Here is a 12,467-nt window from a genome sequence, read left to right on the forward strand (position 1 = left end):
ATGTTCTGCCCATCTTTGCATCTAGAACTAGACTTTAGACACCTTCAAGAGATCAACTTGTCTGTATCATTTGGCTTTATCGAACAAAAGATGGCCAAAACGATAAAGGTTCAACATATAAAACTACGTAAGAATTTTACATAAAGTCTGGGTACTTTTCACCTCTACATCTCAATGGATGTTTACTTCATACTTAAGAAGGAGTAGTAAACAAAAAATAAAAGATTGCAAATGAAGATTCCAGAAGATTTTAAATAAACTGAAAAGTTGCAGTGCCCACTCTAGAAGGTACTGAGTTACAACACTAAAAATAAAAGTTACGAAGGTAAAGCTAAATTAATGGAATTTAAACTACAACTTTCACTACTAAAAATTACTTCCACTAAAAATTAATTGCTAGATAGATGATATATAATAAACGTCAAGACTTTAAATAGGCCAAGTCAAGCAAAACCCTTTTACCCAAGACAGAAAAGGGAGGTGGGATTATCACATAGGCCAGGGGGTAATATAACTTTTCCTTAAAAAAGGGCTTTCCCAAAGAGGTATATTAAAAAAGTATTTTTGTGCATGAGCCATGATTTCTTGTTTTCACCAATTGAAGAAGCAAGACTTGGAATGTCCTAAATCATCTTTTTAGCACCCATCACTATTCCAATATCCCAAATCGTCAAGGACATCTAAAACATCGTCGGTTTTTGGAAGGGTATATGATTTGATCACTACATAGTGAGAAATTTGTTGATCGTAACACATTTGTTCGTGATTGTAGTGACTATGACGGAAAGTTGTGATAATTTAACTTACATGTTTCATGATGTGAAGGATAATGTTCCTGATAAGGATTATGGAAATTTTCAACAATTGTTTGCTAACTCGGAAAAACCTTTGTACCTTGTTTGTAAAAACACTATTAGAAAAGTGAGTTTCAACAGCATGCCATTAGCGACGACGTATTTTAGCAAGAAGCTATGCAACGATATGTCACCTCTACAAATTGTTTGTGAAGATAAATTGGGGAATAGTACCTATTTTCATGGTAATCATGGATATTGATGGTGATAATTGTAGAGCTCTTTGATTCAGATTTACCCTTACCTTGCTTCCCAGATAGCAAAGCCAAGGAGTCAGCAACCTTCTTCTTCTCAGTCATCAAATCTCTCACAGTTTCCTCTTGCTCATACAAAATGCTATACAGATCATGTGTATTCTCCTCTGACATATTCTTATTCATTTGCAGGTTTAATGCGAGAGAGTTCCATTCAGACTTCAAGTTCTTCAAAAACTTGTAATTAATCTCAGACATGAACTTCTAAATACCATTCCTCCTTAAGTCATTCAGAATCACATTGAACCTATCGTAGGATTCAGTGATTGATTCATTCTCTCGGGCCCTAAACCCTTCATATGCACCGATGCACTGGTTCATCCTTGTCTGGATTGACTTTTCACTTCCAAGCATCTGCTTCTCAAGCTCATACCAGAGTTCTTTAGCTGAACCTCTACTGTCAATTCTGTTGAAAAGTTCATTCGGAATGGCTATCAACATATAAGTCAAAGCTTTATTATCAATAAGGACCCTTTGCTTCTCAGTTTCAATGTAGTACTATGGATATTTCTTTCTCTTAGAAGCAAACAGAACAATACCATTCGTAGATGTCTGTTCTGGTAAATCCATGTAACTGACATACGGTCCATTCTTGATAGATTGCATTAATTTCTCATATTTATTGTCTGGAAAATGAACCATCTGAACTTTCCATTGCATATACCCTCTAACAACAAGAAGTGGGGGCTTCAAGTCTGAACCTATGCTCAACGTATCTTTTGAAATTTTAAGACTTGAAAGATGATCTTTTTCAGAAAATCAACAAAGACTGGATTTGAAACACAAGACAAGACAAAAAATTTCTTGACACTTAGAAAAATTTCAAGAATGTGCTTATCGGACACAAGAATCAAAGATATCGGTCACCAAGTAATATGCTTATCGGATACAAGACATATTATCAAACAACAAAGTTACCGGATAGACTTTACCGGACACACTTGTGATCGGATACACTTCAAAGGACCGACTTGATATTGGGCAAGACTTGATTGATAAAGGAGTTATTGGACAAGCTTGTGACCGAAGTGAAAAATATCAGACAATGAAATGATCGATTTGGAACAATTGAACGATGAAACAAAAGTATCCGGACAATATGATCGATGAACAAAATCTCCGGACAAGTCTAATTGAGCAATAAGAAAAGAAATCGCACAAGTATCAAGCGTATGAAAGAGGTTTCTAGATGCTTCTTTGATCGATAACAATGGCTATCGGACAAAACACTTATCCGAATCCGATAAGAAACTCAAACAAGTCAAATTGCATAAGTTATGAGCGATGATAGCAGGATATCGATCAAAATCACAAGCGATAAGCAATCAATACTCAAATTGCTCAAATTGAGCAATAAAGCACTAATCAATACTCAAATTGTTCAAATTGAGCAATAAAGCATTCAATCAATGAAAGACAATTTAACATCAAATTCACCAGCTGATGAGTTGAACGTTATCAAAAGATGAATGGTCAACAGCCGATGAAATGAACACTTAACACTAGAAGTCGAAAAACACTCAAAATGATCCAAAAATTGCAAATTCATGCAATTTTCTTGCACATAAATGATAAAAAATGATGCGAAAACAATTTAGACACACCATATAAACAAATTTCAATCAAACATCCTGAATTTATCAAAAATTTCAAGAACAATAACAAGAACTTCTGAAAATAAAAAATCAAGAAATTTGATCAAAATGCTAATTCAGATCCAATCCAGATCAATCTGATTTAGCTATGATACCAATTGTGATCCCAAATTTCAAGTCTAATTAACAATTCAATACAAAATCAAGAACATCAAAGATGAAATGAATCTGTCGGCTTGTTTATTTTTGTCAAATGTAATAAAACGCTCTTGATGTCACCGATTACAATCTCACACTCATTGTGTATGCATGAATCTGTCAAAAGTGTTAACTAATGTATGTGGCTACAAGACTACAAACTAATAAAACTAATAACTGCTATTTCTAGCAGCCGCCAAGATAAGAAAGGAAACTTTACAACTAACTATTACAAAGAATTTAAAATAGTTTTAATACCGGGACTTGAATACAACAGTTTGTTCCAATAGGTTAATTGCTGAAGGAAGCTTCAGGTTCTCCATAGTAAGATATCATCCAGTTATCTAACTATTCATCATCTTCAGAGATGTGTTTAGAGTTAGATGATTGAGACTCATCAAAGGTGACATGAATAGATTATTCCATTGTCTGTAGTCTTTTTTTGATTACTCTAAAGTCTTTGGACACTGAAGAATATCTAAGAAAAATTCTTTCATCAGCTTCGGGATCGAACTTTCCAAGTTGGTTTCTTTTGTTTAGAATATAACAACTAAACCAAAGATATGAAGAAAGTTGAGAGAAGGATTTCTGCTATGGAAGAGTTCATAAGCTTTCTTCTTGAATCTCTTGACGATCAACGATCGATTCTGAGTAAAACAAGCAGTGCTGACAGTTTCAGCCTAGAATTGAGTAGGGACACCAGATTCGCTGAGCAATGATCGAGCAACTTCAATGATTGTTCGATTTTTTTCTTTTAGCGACCCCGTTCTTTTATGGAGTTCTCACAACTGAGAAGTTGTGTAAGATTCTTTTGTTAAAAAAGAAGTCATCAATGATACTATTTTTAAATTCACTGCTATGGTCACTCATGATAGACCGTACTCTGATGTTGTTCAGTACTTTTATGAGTTTGATGAACAAGACGATTTCTTCAGGTGTATCACTCTTAGATCTGAGAAAGAAGACCCACGTGTACCTAGCATACTCATCAACAATAACAAGTGTATATTTCTTTCCAGCTATAGATTGCATGTTGACTGGACCAAATAAATCCATGTGCAATAGCTGAAGAGGAGAAGTCACTGAAGAGACTTGCTTGGATTTGAAGCTAGCCTTTGTCTACTTTCCATTTTCATGCACTGAGCAAAGAGATTTCTTTGCAAAGGAGTGCTGAGGAAGGAAAGTGACAAGATCCTTTCAAGATAGCTCATTCAGCGTCTTGAAGTTGAGATGAGAGAGCCGTTTGTGCCATAGCCATTTGATATCTAAAGAGGATTTAGAGAGAAAACAATTATTCTTAGTAAAGGAAGAATCCATGTTGATGACATACACGTTCTCTAGACGAGAACCTATAAAAGTAAGGTTGTCATCTTTGTCATAGACATAACATGAATTTTTAAGAAATTTCATTGTGAAATCTTTATCACACAGTTGGCTGTGTTCAGAAGATTGTGCTTCAGTCTTTCAACATATACAACACATCTGAAGGTGGTTGTATCATCGGTTAATATATCAAAACCCTTGGTATATCCTTTTCTGTTTCCTCCAAAGGTTAAGAAAGGGCCTTTTTCATCCTTGTAATCAGTGAGCAGGGATTTGTCTTCAGTCATATGTCTTGAACATCCACTATCAAGATACCAAATGTTTTTGACTTCCTACAAAAGAAAACAGATTAAGATTGCTTTGGTACCCATTCTCAATAGGTTTAGCTGAGTTAGAGGCGACATCCACTGACGCTGAGGTCAATAGAAGTTTTCACTGAGCCTAAAGAAAAGGCTTCAATGGACTTCTTCACCTTAGTCATGTTCACAACTTTGGTGGCTGATTTTGCCTTGGCTGATTTTTTTAGGCTTAGCTACTTTCTTTACCTTAGCTGGCAGACAGATTTAGTAGCTGAATGACACTTTCTGGAAATATATGAATTTTCACCACAATAACGACATTGAAGCTGAAAGAAGCTTTAGGTCCAGAAAGGTCAGCAAGAAGAGAAGAAGGACAAGCTCCTACGATTCCTTTCTCATTTGTTCCAGGAGGAATAGTTGAGGGTTTGGCTACATTGGGTGAAATATTCACTTTCAGCTTTGGCTTAGATCTTTGAGTGGATTCATCTTGAGCAAGAAGGTTTACAAGCTGAAGGAATAAATCTGAGTCTATTTGACTTGTTAGCCTTCTTGGGAAGAGAAGCGCTAACAATGGCTTTACCATTCTCTTTGCATTCTGAACTCCTTCAAAAGCAGTCTCATTGGAAGAGTACTGAGAGGAAGAGGTGTCAGGATTGGAAGAGACAAAAGTACCAAACTTCAGCATGGACTTGTCAGTGACACATTTTTCCTGATCATAGAAAATCCTAGACCACTATTTATATTGGAAGGGATATGAGCATTGATGATCTTAGAGGCCTTGATAGAGGCTTTGCATCAATGGTAGCCTTCTCAGCCTTGAGTTTAGTAACAGCTTGCTCACGCTCAGTGATAGCCTGCTCGTGTTCGATGCTTATGGTCTATTTATAATGACATGATCCTTAAGATTTTTATCAATCTTGGTCAGTTCTTTGAATAACATTTCTCTAATTGTTCTTAAAGATCAAGATTAAGCTTTTCAGGTTTGGACTTTCCATTCAGCGCATTGTAAAGGTCAACCCTCAGTGTATCTAGTGCAGATAGGCTACCAGAAGAAGAAGAAGAGGGTTCATTCAGGGAACATACCTGAGCAGAGGTTGATAACGAGGGATCACTAGAGAATGATGTCTCTGATGGTTCATCTTTGACATCATTGGCCATTAGACAGAGGTAGGTCATGTCTTTCTCATTAGAGGATGATTCTTCAGAAGAAACAGCCAAGTCATGCACTTTAGCTACAAGACCTTTGTATTTATGCTGAAGATTCTTCATCTTCTTGTACTTCCCCTTCAGTTTTAGGTACTTGTCCTTTTGAGGCCAGAAGGAGGATGAGAGGTTGGAAGATGGTGTCACAGTTTTCTTCAACCTACATTCACTAGGAAAGTGACCTTTGCGTTAAAAACTATAGTAACTCATAGAATCCTTGTTAATGGGTTTTGACTTTGGATTTTAAGTTAAGGTCAGCGAAGGAGATCTGCGATAGTTACTTTTTCTAGAGAAACTCCTGAAGGAGTTGGTTAGAAGGGCTAGCGACTCATCAAACTCTAAAAGATCCGCGTCTGACAAGCCTTCAGAGTCAGAAGGATCTAACTTAGTGATAGATACAGAGGAAATAGAAGGAATAGAAGAAATAGAAAGGTTGTTGGTCCCGGCTGGGACTACAAGAGTTTTAGACGAACAGTTTGTACCAGGGGGGATGAATACAAACACAGAAAACTTTCAAATTTAAAAATTTATATATTGATAAGAAAGATCAATACAGATTTTTGTAGATTGTATGCGGAAAAAGACAAGGTAAAGATAACCTATCTAAAACAATATAAGTTTACACATAGATATTCTTAGCAAAATAGAAAACATTTGCTGAAAGATAAAGAAATAAAGATGTTCTTCTTGGGTAAGATCTATTAGAATACTTGAGAGGGATTCTAACTTGCTTGAAGATAAGTGTAAGTGTTCCTTTAGATGTATGCAGATATGCGTGTGTATGTCTCCTACATGAAGAGAACACTCATCTATTTATACCCATTGCATTAAATGCAATTCAGAAGGGTTTGAACACGCATCAAGCTTTAGGAGGAAAGCTTGTCCTTTGCTACAGTGAATAGTACATTTGCCTATTCATGAGCATACATTCTTTTGTGGAGTTGGTGGGTATTAGAGTCAACTAGTCGGCTCCGTACATTACTATACTCTAGAAAGGGTATGGGTTTGTCCTCTGTGTGTGAAAGAACAAGACAAAAACAATCTTGCACAACAAACTTCATTTGATCGCCGAATGCTGCAATAACACTGAAGGTCTCTTCAGCATTCGTTGAGGCTTGGGCAGTCTTCATACATATGTTGACTAGGTTGTAATCACTGAATGCCGCTTCAGATCATGAATGCGCCAGTTACTAATCTTTAGTTTCAGTCTTCGAATTTCACTGAAGGTTCTTTGGTGTGAGTTTTGTCTTCTTGAAGTATCACTGTCGTTGTAGGATTTACAATACATGTTTCAGGGATAGGCCGTGTCTTCCTCATTCGACGATGATTCTTCAGATGAATCACCCCAGTCATGTTCTTCAGCGACAAGACCTTTGCCTTTACGCTGGAGATTCTTCATCTTCTTGTACTTTTTCTTCAGTTTTAGATATTTTTCATCTTTAGGTTTGAAGGAGGATGAGAGGTTTGAAGATGGCTTCCTAGCTTTCTTTGACCTGCATTCATTACCAAAGTATCATTTGCGTTGACATTTCAATCAATTAGCTGAGGCCTTATCAATAGGATTTGACTTTGGCTTGTCATCCATGGTGAAGGACTGAGATCTACGAAAATTTCAACCTCCTGAAAGAGTGTGTAAGGAAGGTCAACGACTCATCAAACTCTGATAAATCAGTGTTTGTCAAGTCCTCAGAGTTAGAATGATCTAACTCAGTGATAGAAAGATAAGAGGAAAGAGTAGAACAAATATAAGGGTCAGCTGAAGGGCTATCAGAGACCAAATCTAAAGGAGAGCTTTTCATTTCTTTAGAATATTTAAGAAGATTATTCTTCAACTGACGAGATGTCTCATGTTTAAACAATATCCCACAAAGAGAACTGAGGGAAAGGGAGGTGTCTCCTCAGACATCTTAAGACACATGATATAATTATTCCATGATTATGGAAACCATTCAAGGAACTATGTCAAGGTCTCATAGTTGGAATATTTAAATCAATAAGAAGACAATTAAAACGTTGATGTACTTCAGAAAACAATTCAGATTTTCCACGAAGAAAACTTTCATATTGTTTTACTAAATTTATCCTCCTCGATTCATGTTCTTCAGAAATACCTTCAGATTGAACACAAAGAGTGTCCCACATGGTTTCGAGAATTTTAACTTCATCATAGAGTAATAAACCTCATCAGGAAGAGACACGACTATTATAGATCTCGCTCGAGTATCCAAAGCCATTTTCTTCTTGTCTTTGTCACTCCATTGATGAGGGATCTTCGGAATCTTTCGTTTAGTAATTGTGGCAGTCGTAGCAGTAGTAGGAACAAGTAAAGAGATTTCGAATGGAACATAGAGTCCATTTTCAATGTAGTATGGAATATCAAGATCCGCACCCTCTAAGAAAATAGACATCCGGTTCTTCCAGAGACTGAAGTTGTCTCTAATGAACCGGGGAGGTTTGGCAAGAGAGTTGATATGTGTTGAGAATTTAACACATAAAGCACTCGTTTTACGTCTTATTAGTTAAAATAGTTTACTTTCATTCTCACTTTGAGTCATTTTGATTAATTTCTTAATACCTTTATTATTATGGAGCTAAATATTGTGGTTAACTTGTTGGTACTCAAGGAAGAAGCTAATGGAGAGTTTTTGTTAAACAGCAGGATGCTACAGCATTGGAGCAGCATCGACCTGATACATGCGCGACTTTTTGGAGAACTTATTGATTAAGCTGTTGCCTTTTTGAGCTTTGTTGAAGACAGCTAGATACAGCTGGGTTTTGATTAAAAATATGAGATTTAAACTCTTGTTAGGGATATGTACTTTGTAGTTCTTCTATTTTTACTTTGTAACTAGTTTTAGGAAGCTTAGCCTCCAAGTATTATAATTTTTGTCTTTTAGTGCCTCCTTTAGGTATAAAAGGAGGGCTTGGGGTTACATTTTTATCATTTAATTTCTCCAAAAAAAACTTCATCTAGCTTTGTAATCAACCCTCTCCAAGGGTGATTTTTATTAATCTTTTGAGTTCTTCATCTTTTTCTTCATTTATATTCTCGTCTTTTATTTTACGTTCCTTTACGATTATTGTCATTTACATTCCGTCATTTATTTTCCGCAATTTACATTCTCGTCATTTACATTCCCGTCATTTATTTTCTCCTCATTTACATTTTCGTCATTTATTTTCTCGTTATTTACTTTACGCAATTTACATTTATGTCTTTATTTTCCGTCATTTATTTTTTACTTTCCGTTATGAGTAGCTAAGTTTTTATAGCTTGGGTGTGAGACGGAAATGTGAGATTTTCAAACCGAACGAAAGTAGCTAAGTGTTTTCGTAAACGACGTTCCATTGTTTCATTCGAGTTTTTATAAAAACCAAGCACACTTCTTGACGGGTTGATCACTTCGAAAGTGTTAAAGTGCGATGGACTTAGAGATAAGCCATTAATAAGCATGTCAACTTGGATGACATAAGAGGTAGACTTGAGAAAGTTGCCGACAAGGAGACTTGTCATTTATGTTTTTCAAAACTTAACTCCCGACGGGTTGGTCGCTCTTCAAAGGTGTCAAAGTGTGATAGATTCAGAGTTGAACTATCAAGAACACGCCAACTCGAATGATATGGGAATCGACTCGAGAGAGTGATTTTTAACAAAGAGATTTGTTTATCCATATATTTTGAAAACACCATCATGTCACTATCCCCGGTCCGGACACCACATAGAGATATGGGTGGAAAGCTATAAGATAGTGCAATGGTGAAGTTTGAGAGGAATGCCTTCAAAATAGATGGTGGAACTTAGTTTCGAAACACTGCTTGTTGTAGCATTCCTTTAGCATTGGCTGCTGGAATTTGTGTTTGGGTCTCACCTTAAGTCTTACACCCTTGCTTCTTTTATATATTCTGTATTCTGTTTGGATTTACCTTACAATGAAGCAAAAGTTTTTAAAATCGTCATCTGAAATCATCTCTTTCATTGGACTCTAATCTAACTTTGGCTACAATCTCTGTGGACGATAATCCGGTACTTGTACCACTTTATTACTTGGAAAGACGACGTTCCGTATTGTATACTTGCTTTGTGGCCCAATTTCATTAAGTCTAAAGGTGTGAAATATAACCGACCAAGTTTTTGGCGCCGTTGCCGGGGATTGCTTCGCTAAAAGTTTTATTTTGAGTAAAGTAAAAGATTTGATTTTTCTAGTACCATCGGAATCATTTTTAAAAGTGGTGTATGCCACGGTCACAACGCGGAGAATTTTTCGAATTTGATCCCGATATTGAGAGAACGTTTCACCATCGGAGGAGGGCTCAAAGAGCATTTTTTTGCTCTATTCCCTCCAAACATGGCGTTACCTTCCCCAATTATTTCGGAAATACCGCATTTGGAAAACCAACCGCCGGGTTTTGAACCAATTCCACCATTCCCGAACTTTCAACAAGGACATCCACATAATGGTAATGATAATAATTTGGACACATAATCAGAACCTAATGAGCACCAAAGAGCACAAACTCCGAACATCATTAATTTGGCAAATTCCAAAAATGGAAGGATCATGGATTATGCTATTCCGGATTTTGAGCAATTAAATTCCGGGATAGTTAGGCCATATATGATCGCTCACCATTTCGAACTAAAACCGATAATGTTTCACAAGTTGCAAACAAATGGCCAATTTGCCGGATTACTTTCGGAGGACCCACATTCGCACTTAAAATCTTTTATGGAAATCACTGATGCTTTCCTGATCCCGGGAGTGTCAAATGACGCTCTAAGACTTACTTTATTTCCATATTCCTTAAGAGATCGGGCAAAAGCATGGTTTAACTCTTTAACTCCGGGTTCTGTGCCGTCATGGAGTAACATGACGAAATTTTTTTTGCGAAAATATTTCCCACCAACAAGGAACGCTAAATCCAGGAACGAAATCTATCTTTTTAAACAAATGGACGATGAGGCTGTTCCTGACGCGTGGAAAGGTTTAAAGAGCTGTTGAGGAAATGCCCATACCATGGCATTCCGTACTGTATTCAACTCGAGACGTTTTACAATGGGTTAAATCCCATGGCAAAACAAATGCTCGATGCGACTGCGGGCGGAGCCTTCACAGCTATGACCTATAATGAAGGATATGAAATTCTAGAAAAGATTTCGGTAAACAATGGGCATTGGGCCGACCCACGTGCTCAGTCACAAAAGAAGACTGTTGGGATACATGATGTAGATGCATACACTGCATTAACAGCTCAGCTCACCTCCATGACCAACATGCTGAAAAATCTAACTTTTGGTTAGGGAGTGCAGCAAGCTGCTAATACACCTGTTCCAACAGTTCTCTCTGTGCAATATGTGCGTTGTGGTGGGGAACACTCGTATGAACATTGTCCTCATAATTCTGAATCCATAAACTTTGTTCATAATGGATCTGGTCCGTATACCAACAATTACAATGCAAGTTGGAAACAACACCCGAATTTTTCTTGAAACAGTCCATGTTTAAATCCACCCGCACCTAAGCAACAAGGAAATTCTAATTTTCAACAACAGCATCATGGAAACAGTTCTAACTCTCACCAACAAAGTTTTTAGAATTCCCAACCACCTTTTCAAAACAATCCACCTCTATAGGCTGATTTATCATCTTCTTTGGAAGCAATGATAAAGGGTTATTTGCGCATGCTCATGATCAAAATCAAGCTTTGATAACCCAACAAAACTCTCAAAATCAATCTCTTTTTAATCAGCAAAGTGCGGCTATTAGAAATCTGGAAACCCAAGCCAGTCAACTTGCACTCAATCAGACCAATAGAGTCCTTAGTACTTTGCCTAGTAACACAGAAGTCCTGAGAGCCTTAGGAAAGGGACATGTGAAAGCAGTGACCCTTAGGAGTGGGAAGGAGTTGACTGAAAAGGTGCAAAAATCTAGTGTACCAAGTTTGTCAAAAACTGATGCTACAGCATTGGTACCTGCCAAAGAACAACCGGTCCAACCTTTAGAGAAGCAAGCATCTGAGACCACCACTTCTATTCCCCCAAGATCAGACTATCCCTTACTGTTTCCAGAGGATGTTTCAAAAAAATCAGAAGGGACTGAGGTTTTAGAGACCCCTAAGCTTGATGCTAAGACTCCATCTAAACCTCCAAAGTGCACCACAAAGACTCAAGGCATTCAAGACCCATCTTGCACAACACATCCAAGCAAGAATGTGATAAAACCAGTTCCTCCTTATGTTCCTTACCCCTAAAGGTTGAGGAACCAGAAAGAGGAATTGCATTTTAAGAAGTTCTTGGATGTGTTCAAAGAATTGCACATCAACATACCATTTGTTGAGGCAATTGAGCAAATGCCTAGTTATGCTAAGTTTCTGAAGGACATCCTAAGTAAGAAGAAGAAGTTGATCGAGTATGAAACCGTAGCTCTTACTGAAGGATGTAGTGCACTTCTGACCAACAAGATACCTCCTAAGCTTAAAGACCCGGGAAGTTTCACTATTCCTTGTTCTATAGGTGGGAAAGAGATTGGGAAAGCTTTGTGTGACTTAGGTGCTAGTATCAACCTCATGCCTTTATCTGTTTTCAACACCTTAGACATAGAAGAGGCTAGACCTACCACAGTTACACTCCAATTGGCCAACTAGTCCATAACATACCTTAAGGGAAAGATTGAGGATGTGTTAGTGCAAGTTGACAGGTTCATATTTCCGGCAAACTTTATCATTCTAGACTTTGAGGCAGAT

The 12,467-nt window shown here is 37.2% G+C and overlaps 1 non-coding gene across 1 annotated transcript; it reads right to left on the bottom strand.

Moving 5' to 3' along the window:
* Window positions 1-10,642: 10,642 nt before the first annotated feature.
* Window positions 10,643-10,748, bottom strand: LOC112527076. The gene has a single exon (XR_003070696.1). It is a non-coding gene; the product is annotated as a small nucleolar RNA R71 (small nucleolar RNA).
* Window positions 10,749-12,467: the final 1,719 nt, after the last annotated feature.

The sequence above is a fragment of the Cynara cardunculus genome (genome assembly GCF_001531365.2).
Source record: "Cynara cardunculus var. scolymus isolate 2C chromosome LG 14, CcrdV1, whole genome shotgun sequence".
In the NCBI taxonomy this organism is placed as follows: domain Eukaryota; kingdom Viridiplantae; phylum Streptophyta; class Magnoliopsida; order Asterales; family Asteraceae; genus Cynara; species Cynara cardunculus.